The sequence below is a fragment of the Rhinolophus sinicus genome, linkage group LG06 (genome assembly GCF_036562045.2).
Source record: "Rhinolophus sinicus isolate RSC01 linkage group LG06, ASM3656204v1, whole genome shotgun sequence".
In the NCBI taxonomy this organism is placed as follows: Eukaryota; Metazoa; Chordata; class Mammalia; order Chiroptera; family Rhinolophidae; genus Rhinolophus; species Rhinolophus sinicus.
The window spans coordinates 83282550-83304677 of record NC_133756.1 but is presented as its reverse complement, the minus strand read 5'-3'; the positions used below and the strand labels follow the sequence as shown (position 1 = coordinate 83304677).

The following is a 22128-nucleotide window of genomic DNA, read 5'->3' as shown; positions in this document are numbered from 1 at the left end:
AGACGCGGGGCCAGGAGCGTTTCTCGCGACGTGCCGCTGCACTCCCTAAATGAATGAACTGGCAGTTCCAAAACGGCGGTACAATTGGCAGTTATTGCTGGCAGTTTATCAGTATTAACTGATTAGGCCAGGCATGATGGATCCCCTGTCTTGCTAAGCCCGTCGCCCTGCGGGCCGCTGCCTCCTCCACCACCCCTGGCAGTCCGGTGTGACCTGGCTCCTCCTCTGAGACCCCCGTGCCCTCCCTCTGCCTCCTGCCCTCCCCAGCAGCCCGCTTATTGGCACCCCACTCCAGACGTTCCCCTGCCCCCTCGAAGAGACAGATTTAAATAAATAAAACAAAATTCAAATGAGGACACTAAATCTCCCCGGCGTTTAATTGATGATCATTATGCTTGGGAATCTAAACTCTTTTAATTTCACTGCGGTGCAGGGAGATGAATTATAGAATTATAGCCGCCAATTATCAATCACGCCTTTGCTCCTAGTCTCCTGGCTGCCCAGACACTCGCTCTCCCTCTCACAGTCCAGGGGTTGAAGAGGCAGGATAATAGCATCGGAAACATGAGCTCAGCCTGGGGAGTCCGGGTGAACTCCGAATTTATGGGGTGCCTCTGGTCTCTCTCTCTCTCTCTCTCATCACCCCATTTCTAGCACACTGCCTTTTCCACTGAATTTTTTTTTTAAAGCAGCAGAAATGAAAACCGTTTTCATTTAGACTTTGGCGTTTAATTCATTTTGTTCAGGGTAAGATGTGCTTGTAGCTTCTGTTCCGGCACTGGGCAGGATTCCAAGAACAACTTCTGCCCCAACCCAAGCAGCTACTGTCAGGCCCTCCTTACCAGGAGGCAGCATGCATGCGGAGGGAGGATTTAAAGAGAGGCAAGGCAGGCTTGAGAGCACTGCCCCACTGCCTGTGCAGAGCCTGGGCGAGGGCCTGATTTCATTGCCCTCTCCTTCCTGTCCTCCTTCACAGTGAAAATAATAATAATTTGAATAATAATTTCCACCAAAGCTGTGAACGATTTGCATTTGTATAGAGCTCTGCAATTTGCAAAGTGCTTTCATGTGCATTATCTCATTTGATCCTCCCCATAATCCTGAGAAAGGTCGGTAGAGCAAGTATTTTTGTTATTCAAACGTTTATTCATTCATTCCACCAACATTTATTGAGTTTCTACTTTGTGCCAGGCCCTGGGGATACAAAGACAAGAAAAAAGGAGGCCTCCTTCCTCAAGGAACTCATAGTCTCCTGGGGAGACCCACTAAGTGAACAGAAAATTAAAAAGCCTAAGTAAGGGACCAAGTGTTCCACTTCACTAGGGAGGGACAGGGAGCTCACAGAGGCCAAGTAACCTGACTACAGTTGAGTGACAGCCAGGATCAGGCCCCAAATCCATTGCCTTAGGCTTCAAGTATGTGCCCCTCCACCTACACACACACACACACACACACACACACACACACACACACACATTTTTATATTGTCGTCATCTTATCTATCTGTTTAAAGTACCCGTATGAATTTATTTCTAGCCTTAGGTTCAGAAAATTATCCTCATTTGTAAACAGCCGTAGGTTAGGAGAAAAAAGTGTAAGAGCCTCTGACACCAATCTTTCAAGGCCAAGTGTACTTCCACCACACAAAGGGCTGTATGAATGGATGCCAGAGGCTTGGGTCCTCACTGGGCACCTGGCTTCTGGGTTCCTTCCTGTCAGATGCTACAATGAAGCTTCTGGTCAAATTTTCATGATTGATTGATTGGTTAGCTCACTGGTTGGTTGTTCATAACATCCTGTTTTATTCCAAAAAGGATTTGAGGTAGACCAAGACAATGCATTCTCTCCTACAGAGGTGAAAGGAATAAGTTTGTCTTGTGCACAGGTAATTGTTCTATTCACTTAACAGTCCCAGCTCCAGGTTTAGTCAATAGGTAGAGATCCAGTGCTTACCATCTGACTCTGGTCCCTGGCTTCTTAATCTCCCCAGGCCCTCTGACTGCAGGGGCAGAGGGAGGTAGAATTAACCTTGGCCATGTGGTTTAGTTCAGCCTCACCCCAAAGATGTTGGGTCCTCAGATTCCCTGTGCTAGTGATTAAGGCAAAGGGACACTCTCTGCAGAGCCAGACCAGTGTCGTTGCTTCTTTGCAGAGCTAAATATCTCCAAGAGAAAGTCCTATAAGGATCACAGCCTGGGTCAGAGCCCACCAGTCTGCTGGCCAAAGCCAGGACAACTCTATCCTGTCACCAGCTGGCTTCCCTGGGCTCTAGGCCACTGGCCTCCAGCCATGGGCCAGGCAACCAGCCATGCTAGGGAGCCAAGCAGTGCTGGCATGGAGCAGCCCTGTGACATTCTCCTAGGCCGTGGAAAGCTGAGATGGAACCAGGACACTGTGGAAATTACAAGGTCTGACAATTAAGTCCACGAACTTGTTGCAATGCTATTGCTAACCTTTTTTAATATCAGAGAATTTTTAATATCAGAATTTTTAATTCATAATCATTTATTATGAATTTGTAACAACTGGACAAACACTTAACCAAGTTTACTATTTGGAAGTGCTGAAAAGGCTGCTTGAAAAAGTTAGATAACCCGAACTTTTCATCAACAATGCATGGCTCTTGCATGATGACAATATACCAGCTCACACAGCACTGTCTGTGAGGGAGTTTTTAGCCAGTACAAATACTGTGTTTTCCCAAAAATAAGACCTAGCCGGACAGTCAGTTCTAACATGTCTTTTGGAGCAAAAATTAATATAAGACCCGGTATTATATTATGTTAGATAAGAACCGGTCTTATAATATAGTAAAGTAAGACTGGGTCTTATATTAATTTTTGCTCCAAAAGGCACATTAGAGCTGATTGTCCGGCTAGGTGTTTTTTTCGGGGAAACACGGTAACTGTATTGGAACACCCTCCCTACTCACCTGATCTAGCCCCCAATGACTTCTTTCTTTACCCTAAGATAAAGGAAATATTCAAAGGAAGACATTTTGATGAGTCATGACATCAAGGGTAATGTGATGACAGCTCTGATGGCCATTCCAGAAAAAGAGTTCCAAAATTGCTTTGAAGGGTGGACTAGGTGCTGGCGTCAGTGCATAGTTTCCCAAGGGGAGTACTTCGAAGGTAACCATAGTGATATTCAGCAATGAACTATGTAGCACCTTTTTTATGATGAGTTCATGAACTTAATTGTCACACCGAGTATGTCTCCATCCTTAGGTGGGGAGGGCATCCCAACCTTTCCCTGGTCCTGAGGACTTCCTTCTTTCTAAACCACATCCCACCACAGCCCATGCTGCAAGGACAAGGAAATCGTGTTTTTCAACTTCCATAGTCTCCTGCCCTCCCACCCCATTCCACACTATTTTTTTCTCAAGCCTGTGTTCTTTTACACTGCTCCAAGTCCTGTCTCTTAAGTTCCATCCCCAGCCTGCCTTCTACTCTGTCTTGCAAACATCTCTTTAGCCTGCAAAACCTCAACTACTACCTCTTCTGGGAAGCCTTCCTGACTACCCACCACCACCACACCAGAGTTCACCTCCCCTCCTCTGGCCTCCTGGGTCTTGCACAGGCCTCTGTCAGTCCCCTTATCACAAACTGTAAGGCAATTAATTAATTTGTCCCCCGTGCTGCTCCTCTTCTGTGTTCTGAACACCTTCAAGGTAATGCTTGTTTCTGTCATGACTGTATCCTGGTGCCCTGGCCACATAGGGTATGAACTACCATTTATGAAGCTGAATGTAAGCCTTGCCTTAGGGTGCCCAGCTCAGTCCAGTTTGCACAGGAATTCCCGGGGGTTTTTTTGTTTGTTTTTTGGCTGGATACAGTGAATTTTATTGATGGTACATGACAAGATAGGGCTCATTCAGTCCCTCCCCTTCTTCAGGGGGTCTGGGATGGAAACTGCGGAGGTCAGGAGATTCTTAGTGTGTTGGGGGATCAATTTGGGAGGACTCCCCAGTAGCTGAGGTCCTCTTTCTCTCTTTGGAGTCAGTTTTCCAGGGGGCTCTTACTGCTTGGAGGCCATGGGGATTAAGGCCCACCACCCTATTGTTATAGCCAAATTCATTGTCATACCAGGAAATGAGCTTGACAAAGTGGTTGTTAAAGGCAATGCCAGCCCCAGCATCAAAGGTGGAAGAGTAGGCATCACTGTTAAAGTAGCAGGAAACAAGTTGGTCCTCAGTATAGCTGAGGATGCCCTTGAGGGGGCCATCCTATGCCTGCTTCACCACTTTCTTGATGTCATCATATTTGGCAGCCTTCTCCAGGTGGCAGGTCAGATCTATAACTGACACAATGGGGGTAGGGACACCAAAGGCCATACCAGTGAGCTTCCCATTCAGCTCAGGGATGACGTTGCCCACAGCCCTAGCAGAGCCAGTAGAAGCAGGAATGATGTTCTGGGCAGCTCCTCAGCCATCATGTCACAGCTTCCCAGAGGGACTATCCACGGCCTTCTGGGTGGCAGTGATGGCATGGACGGTGGTCATGAGTCCCTCCACAATGCCAAAGTTGTCATGGATGACTTTGGCCGGGGGCGGGGCGGGGACAAGCAGTTGGTTGTGCAGGAGGCATTTCTGGCAATCTTGAGGGATTTGTCATACTTCTCATTGTTCACAGCCATCACAAACATAGGGACATCCACAAAAGGGGCAGAGATGATGACCCTCATGGCTCCACCCTTCAAGTGAGCCCCAGCCTTCTCCAAGGTAGTGAAGACACCAGTGGACTCTACAACATACTCAGCACTATCATCACTCCATTTGATGTTGGCGGGATCTTGCTCCCGGAAGATGGTAATGGAGTTTCCATTGGTGACAAGCTTCCCATTCTCAGCCTTAACTATACTTTTGAACTTGCCATGGGTGGACTCATACTGGAACATGGAGATCATGTACTTGAGATCAACAAAGGGGTCATTGATGGTGACAACATCCACTTTGTGAGTTAAAAGCAGCAATGGTGACCAGGTGCCCAATGGGGCCAAATCCATTCACTTCAACCTTCAACATCGTGTCTCAGTGTCATGCTGGTACTGTGCTAGAAGATGTAGCTGTCTGTTGAACAGGAGGAGCAGAGAGCTTCAGTTTTGTTTTGAATAATTGTTTTATTTTTCAATTACAGTTGACATACAATATTATATTAGTTTCCTGCATACAACATAGTGATTAGACATTTATATGACTTACAAAGTGGTCACCCTGATAAATCTAATACCCATCTGACACCATACGTACAATATTATTGACTATATTCCTTATGCTATATTTTACATCCCCATAACTATTTTGTAACTACCAATTTGTACTTCTTAATCCCTTCCCCTTTTCACCCACCCCCGAACCTCCCTCCCAGCTAGCAACCATCAAAATGTTCTGTTTCTTTATTTTGTTTCTGTTTAGTTTGTTTGTTTTGTTCTTTAGATTCCACATGTAAGTGAAATCATATGGCATTTGTCTTTCTCTGTCTGATTTGCTCCATTCAGCACAATACCCTCTAGGTCCATCCATGTTGTTGCAGATGACAAGATTTCATTCCTTTTTAATGGCTGAGTAATATTCCATTGTATATATGTTCCACCTCTTCTTTATCCATTTATCCATTGATGGACACCCAGGTTGCCTTCATATCTTTGCTACTGTAAATAATGCTGCAGTGAACATATAGATGCATATGTCTTTTCGAATTAGTGTTTTGTGTTTCTTTGGATAAATACCCAGAAGTAGGATTATTGAGTCCTTCTTTGTCTCTCATTACAACTTTTGTGTTAAAGTCAATTTTGTCTGGTATAAGTATCGTTACCTTAGTTTTTTGGTGTTGCTCTTTTCTGTTCCATTGTCATGAGATATCTGTTTCCATCCCTTTACTTTCAGTCTGTATGTGTCTTTGGATCTGAAGTAAGTCACTTGTAAGCAGCATATGGGTATTGTTTTCTTATCCATTCAGCCACGCTATCTTTTGATTGGAGCGTTTAATCCATTTACATGTAAAGAAATTGTTGGTAGATATGTAGTTATTGCCATTTTATTATTCATATTTTTTATCCTTTTTTCGTATTATTCTTAAAGAAGTTCCTCTAACATTTCTTGTAATACTGGTTTGGTGTTGATGAACTCCTTTCACTTTTTCTTGTTTGGGAAGCTCTTTATGTTTCCTTCAATTCTAAATGGTAGCTTTGTTATGTAGAGTGATCTTGGCTGTAAGTCCTTGCTTTTCATTGCTTTGAATATTTCATGCCAATCCCTTCCAGCTTGCAAAGTTTCTGTTTATAAATCAGCTGACGGTCTTATGGGAGTCCCTTGTAGGTAACTAAGTGGTTTTTTCATGCTGCTTTTAAGATTCTCTCTTCGTCTTTAACCTTTGTCATTTTAATTATGATGTGTCTTAGTGTGGGGCTGTTTGAGTTCATCTTGTTTGGGACTCTGTGCTCCCTGGGTTTGTATGTCTATTTCTTTCACCAGGTCAGGAAAGTTTTCTGTCATTATTTTTTCAAATAGATTTTCAACTCCTTGCTCTCTCTCTCTCTTCGTTTCGGTACCCCTGTGATGCGAATGTTGATACACTTAGTGTTCCCAGAGGCCTCTTAAATTCTCCTCATTTTTTTGGAGTCTTTCTTCTTTTTGCTGTTCTGATTGGGTGCTTCCTGCTACCTTAAGTTCTAAATTGCTAATTTGATCCTCAGCTTCATTTAATCTACTGTTAATTCCTTCTAATGTATTATTTATTTCAGTTATTGTATTCTTTATTTCCGACTGGTTCTTTTAAATATATATATATATTTTCTATCTCCATTCTTATGTTTCCTATCTCTTTGTTGAAGTCCTCACTGAGATCATTGAGCAGGCTTATAAATAGTGTTTTTGAACTCTGCATCTGGTAGATTGCTTGTCTCCATTTTGTTTAGTTCTTTTTCTTGAGCTTTATTCTGTTCATTCATTTGGGACATGTTTCTTTGTCTCCCTATTTTGGCTGCTTCCCTGTGTTTGTTTCTGTTTATTAGGTAGAGCTGCTATGTCTCCCAGTTTTAGTAGAGTGGACTTATGTAGTAGGTGTCCTGTGGGACTCAGGGGTGCAGTCTCTCTGGTCACTTGAGCCAGGTGCTGCAGGTGTGTACCTTGTGTGGGTTCTGTGTCCCCTCCTGTTGTAGATGAGCGTTGGTTGCTGTTTGCACATTAGTGGAAGGAATTGATCTTCAGGCTGATTGGCTGTGAGGACTGGCTGTGACTATAGTGGAGGGGCTGTTGTACAGAGGCTGACTCTATGGAGCAGTATTCACTTTAGCAGGGCTCTGGGACCCAGTCTGCCCTTTGAGTGTGTCATCCACAGAGGCAACTGGATGGCGCTCTGACTGGGTTGGAAGCCGGCCATGAGATGTAGCAGCCCCAGGGCCTCCTGGGAGGGGCTTTTGCAGGAGCTTGGCCTTGACCAGGAGCTTGGCCTTGCCCAGAGCCACTTGGATGAGCTACAAAGCAATCCACAAATGGCAGCCACTCACACTGGGCTTAGAGGTGTCTGGGAGAGGCCAACCCACAAACGGAGGCCAGCTGCTGTTAGTTCCAGGGCTGCTCAGCAGGAGGTGAGGGGCACGCCAAGACCAGATTCTGCTTGTTCGGGTTTTGTAAACCTTTGAGAGATTTTAGGAAACTCCACAGCATAAGCCAAGGCAGGCCGTTTGTATGGAAAAGCCACTGGACATGGTTTGGTGTGCCCACACTTGGGTAGGATGGGGTCTCAGGGAATCATCAGGGCAGGGCAAACAGTGTTAGCCAGGTTGATGGAGACTTAGACATGGTGACCACCTCCAGCTGTACACCAGGAGTGGGGAGGTCTCAGCAAAGAAATAATGGATTCTACCAGCACTTCTGTCTTGAAGAAAGCTGCCCCTCCAGCCCTCTCCCTAAAGCCAGACAATTCAGTTCCTCCCTGTATGTCCCTGGCACATTACCAGCTGCTGTCCCAGCGCTGGAGCTCAGAGCAAGTGAATCCATCAGCAAGTAAGTCCATATGCAGGCCTTTTAATAAAAATGCCTAGAACTCCAGTAGCCTTCTGTCCTATTCAGCCACAGTCTTCACTGGATTTCATAGCCAGAAGTTATGGGAACTTCTCTTCCCAGTACTGGAACCATAGGCTGGGGAGCCCGGTGTGAGGCTGGGACCCCTCACTCCTCCAGAGGGAACCTCATAGCCTAGATATCATTCCCAATTTTTAACTGCCACACATGGGTGTGGAACCAGCCCATTTCACATCTCCACCCCTCATACAAGTCTCAAGGTGGCTTTTTCTGTATATCCTTAGTTATAAGAGTTCTGTTCAGCTAGTCTTCAGGAGATTCTCAATGATGGCTGTTCTGTAATTTAGTTGTAATTTTGATGTGGTCATGAGAAGATGCAAGCACAGTGTTTACCTACTCTGCCATCTTGACTGGATACCCAGGACTGCCTCAGTTTTCGCACTGCAAGTCCTCCATCCTAGGAAACCCCGCAGTGCCTGGTAAACCAGGTGGGTTGTGGCCCTACTCTGTGCCTCCACACTGGAAGCTGAGGGTTGCAATCCTCAAATAATGTGAGACTTGCTTTCAAGGCTGGTTATCCACATCCCTGACTGCAGGGTTATCCACATCCACATCTGCAGTGAAGGGTGAAACTCAGCTTGGCTATCTGGTCTGCAAGCATGGTTTCGACCACACAATTCAAGAATCTGGAGACTTCCACAATGGATTCATAGTATTTGGACTTTTTAGAACTTGATCTCCTTGGAGATCATCTAGGATGAGGAAACGGAGGCCTGGGGAAATATAATGCCCTACCCAGAATGGTCCTGGAAGACTGAGAGACATTGTGAGATGGCAGAAGAAACACTGGATGAGGAGTCCTAGACCTTTTCATCTTGACTCTACCATACACAGGTTGCCCTGCTGAGCCATACCTCTGCTCCTGACACATATAACATGCCAGGCAGACATTTCCCACCTGCCTCCTACCCAGGCAGGGAGAGCAAGACTAGCATTTACTGAGTCCTGGGCTCTAGGGCACAAGCCTTACATTCATCATCTTATTTAATCCTCCCAACAAGTATCTGTCATTTTATAACCGAGAAAACTGAAGACTGGATAAGTCAAAGAATTTTTCTACTATCAGCCAGCTAGTGGTAGTGCTGGGTTTCAAACCAGCTTTCTCTGGCTCCAAAGACCGAGATATTTCCATCCACCAATAGGCCCCTGGTTGCTGTGGTCCAGGTGCCTCCAAACCCAGCTTTCTTTGGATCTCAAGCTAGCAGGTGTCAGGTGCGCCCTCTGCTGAGTCAGGTGCTCAGTATCAGGGAGAGGAAGGAGACCCTGAGTTGTCCAGTCTGAGGAGAGAAACAGGCGTGAGCAAAGTGGGGAGGAGGTCGCTGTCAGCAGCATCTCTGAAACCGGGATCTCAGGGCCAGAACAAAAGGAGGTAACTGTTTAACAATCAAAGCGGTCTTGTTCAGAATGGCACATAGAGAAATATTGCTGGGGGAGGACAGCACAGAAGAGGCATAGAAGAAATGGAGTAGTCTTCATGGAGGGTTGCATGGGGTGGTGGAAGGGCATAAGGTCACAAGTGTCTAGGAGGTGAACCTCCTACTGCGTACTGATTTCTTCCATCCAACACCCCTTCAGCAGCTACCCTTGTGCTGTATGCCTGCAGGACACAGGCCTGCTCTGGAGGATGCTCCACCCACTCACCAGGATCAGGAACCTGCCCCCATCTCTCAGACCTCTATTTTTTTCTAAAGCCAGCCCTTCAAACAGCAAAGGATGAACATTTGCTCCTGAGCCCATTGAATGGCCTCACCCCAGCTCTGGTCCTGGTTCTGGCAGATGGTCAGAGGCTTCCACAGCCAATGGAAGGTTGTTGCCTCTACCCTGCCCCCATCCCAGCAGCCTGGTGGGTCCACTGCTTGGCTTCTGCCAGTTTCAGTGAATATAGTATGGTGGCAGCTGCTCAGCAAGGACAGGGGAGCCCACTGACGGGCCCTGCAGGGCTCCTCTCTAGTTGTGAGCCAGCTTCAAAGGTGACAGATGAGCTCATTAACCCCAGAACCACCAGACCAGCCCCACCCCCTCTTGCCCATCCCCACTCCTCTCAACCTATTTCTCTGACCCAGACCCCATGTCTTTGTTGAAGCCTCAGATAGTTGCATTTCTAAAATGTAGAGTGCAGTTTCTCTTCTAATTACAAAAATAACAGCTGACAAACATGTGCCAGAGGCCCCCTTTTTCCCTCCTGAGCTAACAGCCCCATTAGGAAAGATCCTGTTATCTTCTATGCCCTCTTCATACATTTTATGGAACGGCCTCAAAAGTGCTCTGCGTCTGCCCTCTCTCCTTTTTCAAGGCAATGGCTTTGTGAAAGCTGAGGGGGAAAAATAAAGCCTTTTACTAAAATGTCACTCTGGGCAAAGGGGGAAATTTTCTAATAGGCTATTGAAGGCTTGCTTTTTTTTTTTTTTTTTAAGTGTGATAAATTTGGCCTGTCTTAAAAAGACAGCTCAGTGTTGCTTATCAACCGTGATTTGACCAGATAGCCGTTTCAAAAAACAGACACTGGTCTCTTTATAATAAATGAAAGCAATAAAACCAAGAGCTGGGCCAGAACTATAATTAAGAATCAGGAGGTTAAAACAGTGGGTGTGTCAGCAGAGGGAAGAGCCCGTCTTTGGACAGAAGGAGTGAAACTGACTGCTGGGATCCTGAGGGACAGCACCCCATCGGAAGGGGGGGTGACTGCTCTTGCTCCCATCAGGGAGGTGCCCCTGTTGTCCTCACTCTCCTCTTTCCTTCTCATTTTGGGAGAGTTCCTTCCCTGGACAGATGGGCCTGGGGGTGGGAGGATGGCCAAGGAGGGAATCGTCACCCACCGCCAAAGCCAAATCAAACGCCTATTTGAAATTCAGCTAGAACTCCCCCTCCTTGCTTTGTCTGTGCACAATAAACATCCCAGTTTCAGCTACTCCTAAAGAGCTGTCTGTTTAACACAATCTCCATCTCAAGCGGCTGTTCTGCATTTCCTTTTGGCTTTATTAAAACTGATTTTCTATTTGCACTATAAAAACTGATCTGATTAAATTTCCATTTTTCCCCAAAGAGAAGTCTCAGTCAGTCTCTCTCTCTCTCTCTCTCTCTCTCTCTCTCTCTCTCTCTCTCTCCTCAGTCTCTCCTTGCTTTCCTCTTTGCCTCCTCCCACTTTCCCTCTCCACTCCTTTTCTCTTTCCCCAAACAACTTATTCTTAATTATTCTCCCTCCTCATCTCTCTCTTGTGCCCCCGCGCACCAGGTCCCCATCACAGTTGCCATGGGGATTGCCATGGATGGTGCTCCCTGGGAAGGGAGCAGGAGGGAACTCCCACCCTGAGACACTGAAGAGAGGATCCTGGGGAGGCCTTATTGGCGGGGAGAGGTCATCTGTGAAACTCCAGCCACCTCCCAAGTACCCCTTATGAGGGGCCTCATACTCAGGGAGGCCGATGTGACTGGATAGTATCCAGGGCTAACAAAGCCAAGGCTATAGGTTCAATCCTCCCATTGGCCACTTAGCTCCTTCATTGTGTTTGGGGCCCTGGTGTGAACCTGTCACCTTCGCAAAGCTATATATGACTAAGGTCCCTGGAGGATGGGCCAAGAAGAGTACAGAGAAGGGCATGCAAACCCACCTGCCCTATATGAATAAAAACAGTACTTTTCCTTTTCCATTTTTACTTATTTCTCCTTTTTTATAATAAAGAACCCCATGCCTGTAGGACAATGACAGCTACCACTCATTACAGACTTGCTGTGGCTGTACTGGGTCAGAGCAGAGCACATACAATCTTCGTCATTCTTACACCCACTTCCTGAGGTAGATGCCATCTCAGTAATGGGCTTATGGGAAGAGGCCACCCTAGGTGTGCCACCCCAGAGCCTGTGTTTGAACCACTCTACACACTGCCTCATGAGAAGAGAGGACCCTGGTTAAAAACAAACCCAGAGTGCCCAGGGGTTTGGCAGAGAAGAGCTCAGGAAGCAGAGTCTTGGACTAGAGGATGGGCTGATAAATCAGTTCACCTCCACCCTTCTAAGGTTACCTCCCCTCCTCCCCCCAGTTGCCTGATTCACTAGGGTGTCCAAGCCTCCACACCTTGAAAATGCCAGTCCTCCCTATGGCATAGCAGAGTCAGACTGGCATTTAAGAAAAGTCTTTTCTAAATATTCAGAGAAAACAAAAAGTAAACTATGACAGCTAATATAAATGGCAGGTATCACCTGATTTCCCTCTGTAACTCAGCCTCTGTGAATGCATCATCATTAATTTATTGTTGGATGAATGAATGAATGAATGAATGAATGAATGAAGAGTTTGCTTACTAGAAAAAATCAGAAGAGGCATAAGTGAAGTTTCCTACACAGATGAGGCTATCCATTCAGTGCTGGATTTCGGTCTAAGAGGACACCTGGCCCACTTGGACAGATAGACTGACAGGTATTGATCTGCGTACAAGAAGAGGCCTCATCTATCATATGAGACCTTATTTCCCTACACTCAGAGGTCGCTTTCCTCGTTAGAGTTGCCCAGTATAATATCTTATCCATGCATCAACCATACCATGCATATAAGGAGCTCACACATGTTTGTAACAATTTATCTGTGGTTACTTCCCTCGCTGGATCTGAGCCAAGAGATCTAGCCCCACCAGTTCCCCTCATGCCAGGCTCAGCTCCCATCCCCACACCTTGACTCACTCTGGAGCTCAGTGGTTATACACTGACCTCATGCCAGGCCCCGGGAGCCATTAGGATGACAGCCAAGGCCCTGCTCTGCAATCCAGCAGAAGAGGTGAGAGATGCTCTGGATACCTATCACATATATAGCACATAGAAGCTGCAGAGAAGGGCCACAGCCATTAGAGAAAAGTCCTGTGGACATTCAGCAGGGGAAGAGAGACTGTCCGGTGGGAGCCAGGGAAAGGCTTCGTGGAGGAAGAAACCTGCACACTCTTGATCTTGGAGAATGGTTATGATGCAGGTATTGACATTTAAAAACATAGAGAAGGCCCTTCCGAACGAAGGGGCTGCCTGAGTGATGTATGGATAGTCAAAGCACAGGAGCGGCCACCCTCCGGTTTCCTGGGACAGACTATTGGAAGGGAAGTCAACAGGAAAGAGAGCCGAAGGTGGATAGGGCCAGAGCAGAGGGCTTGGCTACCATGGTGCAAGGAGAGCCCTGAGAGCTAATTTCCTTTCTCCTTCATCCCCATTAATCTAAATCCTCTTTGCCCCTCAGTGTGCAGTTGAAAGCCCACTTCCTTCAGGAAACCTTTGCTGAGCTCTCCAGAAATATTCCCTCCTCTGCTGAATTCCTTTGCCCTTAGTCACTACCACTCACTGGACAGCTAAACCCTTCCATGTATCAGCTTGCAGAACTGCTCAGTCACCAATGAGGCAAGCTCACTCACTCCCCGTGCATTGTATGAGTGCTGTTCCCTCTGAAGTGTCCTCCCTCCTCGACCAACAACCCAGCTTCTGCTTGCTGACTAATACCTGCTCATTCTCAGGGCCAGCCAGGCCATTTCCTTCTCCAGGAAGCCTTCCATCTGCCTAGCCACTCATCACTGCCCCTGTAGCACCCCATGCTTCCTGCCTCCATTGCCCCATTCTAGCTGCACTGGTCTCTGCTCATGTATCTTCTCCTCACCAGAGCATTGTATCCTCAAGGGCAGGGACTACCCTCTTTATCTTTTCATTAACTGAAACCAGCAGATAATAGCTGCTCAATACACACTTGCAGAAAGAAATATGATCATGTACAGAAAAGTACCTTGAAAATACCATATAAAAGTTTCTTTTGATAACTGCTTGGATATAGGAAACTAAAAAGAGAAGAACGCATTTTTTAAAAAAAGAATGATGGGGGTCACAGGGGAAAGCAATGGTTTGTGAGAGACGATGCTGAATGTGGTTTTAGACATTTTATGGTGACAGCAAGACATTTCAGGAGAGATGTCCTACAGCCTGCTGGATTTATGAGACTAGAGTTCTGGTAAGAGGTCAAGACTGGAAATGAACATTTGAGCATATTGGAAAAAAGAGAATAGCTGCAAAATGAGCTCATGCAGGAAGTAAATCTAGCAGCAGGAAAAGGCAGCATGAGGAGGGGCCCTGGGGCACAGGAAGTGAAAGGGTAGAGGCAGAGAAGGCACAACCAGGCAGGTAGGAAGCAACCGGAGGACGGAATGGATAAAAGGATGAGGAGGATGAGCAAAATCTTACATACTTTTGGAGACTTTTTATCTCTGATTTTCCCAGGAAGGGTGCAGGCATGTCTAGCCTCCTGTTGTGCAGGTTGCTCTACCCAACACACATCCACTCACCTTCCCCTTTCTCTTTCTCTCCCTCCCTCCCTCCAATCAGGCCATCAGTGGAACCACATAGCATCATGGGTTTTTAGCATATCAGAGATTTTAAAAAGGGGGGGAGGATTTACAATGCACCACATCTGTTGCTCTCTCTTATGCTACAGATGAGGCCCAGAGAGGGAATGAGACCTGCTGGAAATCACACAGCTAGGGAGTGAAGAGCAGAACTAGATGCCAAATCCCTGGGGTCCCAGGCTAGTGCTTAGATTGCTCCCACAGTGTGTCCTACAGAAGAAGCAGAGACCCAGAGGGAGAACAAAGACTGCCCAAGATTCACAGCTGGGCCAGGCTGGGACCAGAATCCAGAGACCGACTTTCCTGTCTACGTTTTTACCACCTTGCTGCCTGCTGACCGCCCAGATCTTCAGGCCATCCTCAGTGCCCACAGTGCTCCCCAAAGCAAGCAGACACAACCTCACAACTTGAGACTGCAGGGCAAAGATCTAGGGCTCAAACCCTGAGTGCTATCTTCATCTGTAGCCCTCTCTGCTCAAAATAGTTCCCTGAAGATGGCTTGCCTTCACGGGCAAGGTACTTTTGCTCCCTAAACAACCACTGTTAACCTCCCTTCATCCACACCTAAAATCTGGGTCATTCTAAAGACACAATTACACAGCCTTTACCACCCAGCACCAGGAACTGCTGGCTGCTGAGAAACCCCTGGCCCTCCATGTCCTGAAGCTGCCAATTTCCTCATCAGTATTTTATTTGTCTGTTTTGCTCATTTTTAAGCTGGTGGCAATTGCTATTTAAATTGTTTTGTAAAGTGTCTTTGCATTTACAATGCTGGCTGTCAGCAGCCCCACAATAGGAAATGAGATTTGGCATCAAAGGCAAAGACGCTACTAAAATACATTTTAATAAATATGTAAATCAATTAATCAATCACCCATCCAAGGAAGGAGCTGTGGGAACTCAGGCTGGCTGTGAGAGGAGTTGGAGAGCATGTGGTCCAAGGTGATGGAGGAAGCTCAGTGCACATCAAAATGGGGGCTATGGGCACATCTGGTCCTGGGGCCCTGGCCTGGCCTCCCACTCTCCCAGTTCTGCCTGAATGGGCCCCCAAAAGGTCTTGCCACAGCAGTCCCAGCCAGGATAAGCGAGAGCCCCATCAAGGTGCAAATCAAAGACAAAATCAGCTCCAGGGCTGAGAGTGCAAAACCCCACCACTTCTCCATTGATGCTGTTTCCTAGAGAAGTCAGACCTTAGGAAGTGCTTTCAAGATGTATGTCTATAAGTTGGACCAGCCTGGAGAATCAGCATCAGTAACATCAGAAGAAGTGACTAGCAGTTTCCTCTTTTCCTGAGAGATCACCAAAAGAAAGGAGCTTACGCTGTCAGGCAACTTGAGTAATCAGAGAGAGAGAGTTGCTGTCCTCTGGGAGGGGGTTCTGAACAGGGAAAGTAAATATGACTCAGGGACAGTACTGAGGGGAGAGAGAAGAATCCAACCGGTGAAGGGCTTTTAAAACAAGAGACCAAATACACACTGTAGCTGATGAGCAAGGAAGGGATGTCTGGTGGCAAAGTTCTGGCCACCCAGTCACAGAACCTCAGCTTGTACCAAGGTGTGTTATAAGTGGCATCATTCTGACCAATAAAACCTGAGCTTGAGCTGGTACACATCTCCAAGCCTTGGTTGGACAGACCCTAAAAACAGAGTCCCTTTCAGTTCCTAGTATATAGTTTGCTGAAAAGTGTTCCTCAGAGCTAGAGTAAGGTGTATCCTCACACGGCTTCAGTGTGACCTTGGGCAAGTCACTTGTTCCTCTGGACCTCTGTCTACTCATCTAGAAAATGCAGGATTTGAGCAAGATGAACACTAAACTTGAAAACTCTCTGACTCACTTTCCTCACTGTAATGCAGGGTCTCTGGTCCCACTCCCCACACAAGAACGCAGTATATGGTGAGGCCAAAAAGCCATGGATAGGGGAGTCATACCACTATTTCTTACTGTTGGCTGGGTTGGAGACACAGGAAGCAGGAGCCACACAATCTGCAATCCGCCGTCCGCTTCTCTGCCAACCAACTAACCAACAACCCCCTAGCGTAGCCACGGCAGTTATATCAGTGGCTAATGGCTAACCAGTAAAAGCTGATTGCCAATAGTCATAGCTGATGGCCATCTACTACCTGAGCCAGCCCCTTTCCACGTGAGGCCGAGAGCCTGGAAACTGCTGTCCTGGCCCTGTCCCCACACTCCACCCCTCCAGGGTCTCGCCTCACAATCTACGTGACAAGCGTCTTCCACCAGAGTCCCTGTGCCATATTAGGCTATAGGCACCTACGGGCAAAAAGAAATAGTAGTCTTAGGAACCAACAATGGCAAATCCCTTCCATCTAGGAGGATACACGCTAACTTTTTGTCCTGGGAAAGGAGGGTCGCTGCCAGTGACACCTTTCCCGGTTTGTGGTACCAGAACTTTATGGCAGTGCTTGGGGTCCCTTGCGTGGTTTAACATGTAACAGTACAGGGGACCCCATAATAGGCCATAGTGAGAGCACATAGGTTCCCCGCAAAATCATCCTGGTATCGGGACCTCTGTATACTACAGTCACTTGCGGTGGCCACTTGGCCCCCAACCCTGGCGTCACTTGCAAATCATGAGTCAAACCGGTCCCCCATGGGGCTATCAGGCCCAACCATCGACAGTGGGGGCTTTTGACCTGCCAGGGCCAAGTCCATTGCTGCCGTTCCCCTGCTTTCAAGCATGTGGGTGCTGGCAGCAAAATGTTTCCATTTCTGCCGTAGCCTGGCTTTAGCAGAGTCTCACTTGTGGTAACTTGTATTGAATGGGAGCAGCTGTTCGATGTAGCAGAGCTTCTACTGGTGCGGGCCCTCCCTTCCGTGGTCTCTCATTCAGGACTCTCAGGACGTCCCATAGACGCGAGGCCCAGTCACGCATCGTGGGAGGGTGTTTTGACACCCGGAGGCCTTGCTTCAAAAGGCCGTTGTAGCGTTCAACCATGCCAGCTGCTTGTGGATTGTATGGGGTATGAAACAACCATTGTACGTCCATCCTGGCAGCCCAGCGCTGCCCTTCTTGCCCCATCAAATGGGTACCCCTGTCACTTCCAACCCGTGCCGTTCCTACAATGGCTTCCGTGGCCACTAGGGCTGCGTACACAGCAGCCAGCTGTTTCTCTATTAGAGAGTAGCAGACTTCTGCTCCTTTCCATAATTGGGACCAAAATCCCACTGGCAACCGGAGACGCTCCTGCCGTTGCCAGAGGCCCCAACCGTACCCTTCTTGGGTTATGTGAACATCAAGTTCAAACGGGCGACCATGGTCTACTACTTGCAGAGCCTGTGCCTGCTGCACTGCCTGTTTTATGGCAACAAAGCCTTGCTCTATAGCCTCTGTCCAATCCCATGAGGCCCCCTTTTTTTATCATGTTATACAAAGACCTTGCCATTTGTGCTAAATGGGGTACAAACGCCCGCCAATACCCCAGCAGATCCAAATATGTCTGCAGTTGGGAGACCTTGGTTGGCCAGGGAAATGCTTGTAGTTTATCAATAATTGCCTCAGGTATGACCTTTGTCTTACCCGACCATACAACACCCAAAAACTTGACAGATAAGCCAGGGCCTCAGACCTTCTCCTCATTCACTGCCCAGCCATGTGACTTCAGGTGGCAGAGAAGAGAGGGAGCTGCTTGCTCTAAATCTGAAAGAGAATCAGATGTTAGTAAAACTACCATCAACAGGGGCCGGCCCGGTGGGTCAGGTGGTTGGAGCTCCGTGCTCCTAACTCTGAAGACTGCTGGTTCAATTCCCACATGGGCCAGTGGGCTCTCAACCACAAGGTTGCCAGTTCAACTCCTCGAGTCCCGCAAGGGATGGTGGGCTCCGCCCCCTGCAACTAAGATTGAACATGGCACCTTGAGCTGAGCTGCCTCCCAGATGGCTCAGTTGGTTGGAGCACAGGTTCTCAACCACAAGGTTGCCAGTTCGACTCCCACAAGGGATGGTGGGCTGTGCCCCCTGCAACTAGCAATGGCAACTGGACCTGGAGCTCAGCTGCGCCCTCCACAACTAAGATTGAAAGGACAACAACTTGACTTGGAATAAAGTCCTGGAAGTACACACTGTTCCCCAGTAAAAGTCCTGTTCCCCTTCCCCAATAAAATCTTTAAAAAAAAAAAAAATACCATCAACATAGTGAAACAAGATCACAAAGGATGGGTGATCCCACTGTGCCAAATCCTGGGCCACAAGCCTGTGGCAGATAGTGGAGCTGTGCAAGTATCCTTGTGGCAGGACTTGAAAAGTCCATTGCCAACCGTCCCAAGTAAGAGCAAACTGCTCTTGACACTCAGGTGCAATGTCAATGGGAAAAAAAGCATTGACCAAGTCTACTACATAGTGATACATTCTCAGGCGGATAGTCAGACGATCCATTAAATCACGAACTGAAGGCACTGCAGCGTGCAAAGGTGTCATCACCTTATTTAACTCCCTATAGTCCACAGTCATTCGCCAGGTCCCATCTGGCTTCTTGACAGGCCATACTGGGGAGTTAAAGGGAGTGTGCGTCGGCCTCACAATATGTGCCTTCTCCAGTTCCAATATTGTACGACCAATCTCCTCCTGTCCTCCTGGCAGGTGGTACTGTCGCACTGTAACCATGTGCCAGGGCTGTGGCAACACTTGAGGAGGGTGGTGAGCATGCCCGCGTGTCACCGCTTTCACCACCCGGATCCGGAGACGGAACTCTCCTACCGACGTCTGTAAGCTGAGGCCATGTAGCACGTCCACCCCTGGAATATACTCCGGAACGGGGCAGACATAAACCTTGTAGGTACGAGGAGGGAGCCTTCCTATACCCAGTGGTAAGGAAACGGCTTTCACAGTCACAGTCTTTCTCCCGTAGCCATCAATGCAAATTGCTGGTCCGGGGAACAGTTCTGGGTTCCCATAAACAAGACTGCAGTCTGCGCCTGTGTCAACCAGGGCCAAAACCCTCTGCACATTAGAAGGGGACCAATGTACGGACAGTTCCACGTGGGGCCTCTGGTCCCCGCTCATCCCTTCTGACCAGACACCTTGCTCCCCTCTCCCCACAATCAAGCTGAAAGGAGTGAGCCTCAAGTGGCCGCATGAAGTCCTGGAGGGACTTGGGTTGCACTTTCCCAGACTTCCCCTTTGGGCTTCGCTAGAATTGCTGTTCTGGACGCAATGGTTTCCAAATTCCCAACAAGAGTGCTTTGGGTTGTCGGTCTATTTTACCCTCTCTGAGGCCCGCAACCTCGCCCCCCTACTTTTGACTTGGGCTTCCAGGCCGCAACTTCTCAGACCTCCTGTCTTAACTTCCCTCAACACCGGCTTTCAACATCCCCCAGGGTGGCCATGGCAATGGTAACTTCATGGATCTGCCGCCCCACATAGGGCATAAGAATGGCAACCAAGGATCCAAAAGCACTTGCAGGGGCAGTATCCAAAACCAGATCTCTCATGCTGGCTGTAAAACGTTCGTCATCCGGCCCCAGCATGTTAGGGTTGAAGATAGCATGTCTCATACCCATTTCACGGATTATTTGCATAAGTTCCGTATATGACTGCCATTGACTCACAGTGTCTGGCAGCTCACCAGCCTGTCCCCATACTGCGCGTACCGCAGCAGTGAGCCACGCCATTAGAGAGTGGTTGCCCTGGTCGTGGGCCAACCTATGGCAGTTCTGTAACCTTTGTCACAGGGACGGATGCACTGTCACGAAGGCTAGCTTTTCCATTTTGCCTGGGGAGCAGAGAATGTTGTCTGCTCCCTCATCCCATAAATGTAATAGCCAAGCCGAGACTGGCTCTCCAGGGCGCTGTCTGTACCGCCTCCCCAGCTCCTGCAACTCAGGGGGAGTGTAAGGGGTGTAGGTTGTGAACGCAGTCACAGCTGGGTTGCTGGCAGCAATGTCCCTGGGGCCCAAAGGTTGCTCATGCTTTACCTTTTGCATCAAGATGGGCTAGGCGTGGGGGTTGGGAGCTACACTGTCTCCACTCATCCGCCTCTGCCTCAGAGTCTCCACTGTGGGGCCCCTCCTCTAACAGGCGGACCAAGCTACCAGCACCTCCCACCGGGACTTCTGGTCCCACATCTGGGCTATTCCAGCAAGTGCTTCCTCCAAGTTATGACGCACTGTGGTGAGAACCTCCTCCAACCGATGGTCCCAAGCTTCCAGCACCTCCCCCCGGGGCTGCTGGTCCAGCACCTGGACTATTTCATTAAGCTCATCTTCCGTGCTACGACACAACGTGGCGAGGAACATCCAGCCCACACGGCCAGCTGTACCCTTTGCATCCTCCGGCAACTGCTCAGCCAGAACCTGCAGGGCCCTCTCCGTGCTGGCCGGAGAGCCATCCATGTCCTCCCACCTCTCCATGGGGGTCCAACTCCTGAGAACAGTGGCTACCGGGTTCCACACTGTGTGGGGGCCACACATCCTCCTGCCCAGAGTCAGACTCCATTCCTACCTGGTCGGAATCTTGCTCGCCATGCCAGGTGTCCGATTGGGTGGAGGCCTCAGTGTAAGATGTTTGCAACCCTTGGGTCCTATGGCGGCAGCAGATTACCAAAAGGAAGGCAATGCCCATTATAGCCAGCAGGGTGGCTTGCCATCCAGAGGCTAGAGAGGCCCACCAATTCACCAAGTGGTCACGTTTTTCCCAGGCAGATTGTGTTTTCTGTTCCTGGCACTGCTCCTCATGGGCCTCCAGAAGATGAGCTTTCACACACATAAACTGCTCCATTACCCTTTTGAAAATTCTGGCTGGCACCACACCCTACTTGCTGCGCCACATGTCATGCAGGGTCTCTGGTCCCGTTCCCCACACAAGAACTCAGGATGTGGTGAGGCCAAAAAGGAACACCAAAGGAGCCATGGATAGGGGAGTCACACCACTATTTCTCACTGGTGGCGGGGTTGGAGACACAGGAAGCAGGAGCCACACGATCCACAATCTGCCATCTTCTCTGCCAACCAACCAACCAACCAACAACCCCCTAGCGTAGCCACAGCAGTTATATCAGTGGCTAATGGCTAACTGGTAACAGCTGATGGCCAACTAGTCACAGCAGAGGGCCATCTACTACCCGAGGCAGCACCTTTCCACATGAGGCCCAGAGCCTGGAAACTGCTCCCTGGACTCTGTCCCCACACCCACATTGTGAACATGAAACCAGTATCTTCCCATTACAGCAGCAAAGGTTGGTCTAACCCTGACAGGGAAGGGACTGGCCATTTGAAGTCAGAAGACTAGGGGGAACCCACTTGAAGGACTTAAACACCCCCACAGGAGACCAGGATATGGGAAAGTGATGTATAGCCACAGAAGAAACCAAAGGACTTCTCTCCATCCCTTCCTTTGCACTCGCTCTCCACCCCAGCCCCACTGCCTCCCTGGAAGAGTTAAGCCCTCTGATTGAAGACCTGTCTAGCTCCCAAATCACCTCGTTTTTAAAACTGATGCCACCTGGACCAGAGGACAAACATTCCCATTAGGGCTGAGAGCATGCACACATGTCCATGTTGGGTGCCGGGGAGTGGACGCAAATGGCATACACATGGGTAGGATTTCAGTGAGCACACAGAAATGCATGACTTTAGGCACATCTGCGTATATTGCTGTGCCTCTGAATGTGTGAGCCTCTGTTGCTCAGTTCAACCTGTTCAAATTCAGGCAGGTATGCATGTTTGC

At 48.4% G+C, this 22128-nt stretch overlaps 1 long non-coding RNA gene and 1 pseudogene across 1 annotated transcript in view; both read right to left on the bottom strand.

Annotated features, from left to right (window-relative positions):
- Positions 1 to 22128, bottom strand: part of LOC141572423 (uncharacterized) — a 471478-nt gene that overhangs the window by 257697 nt on the left and 191653 nt on the right. The window lies entirely within an intron of this gene.
- Positions 3935 to 5026, bottom strand: LOC109435624 (glyceraldehyde-3-phosphate dehydrogenase; annotated as a pseudogene).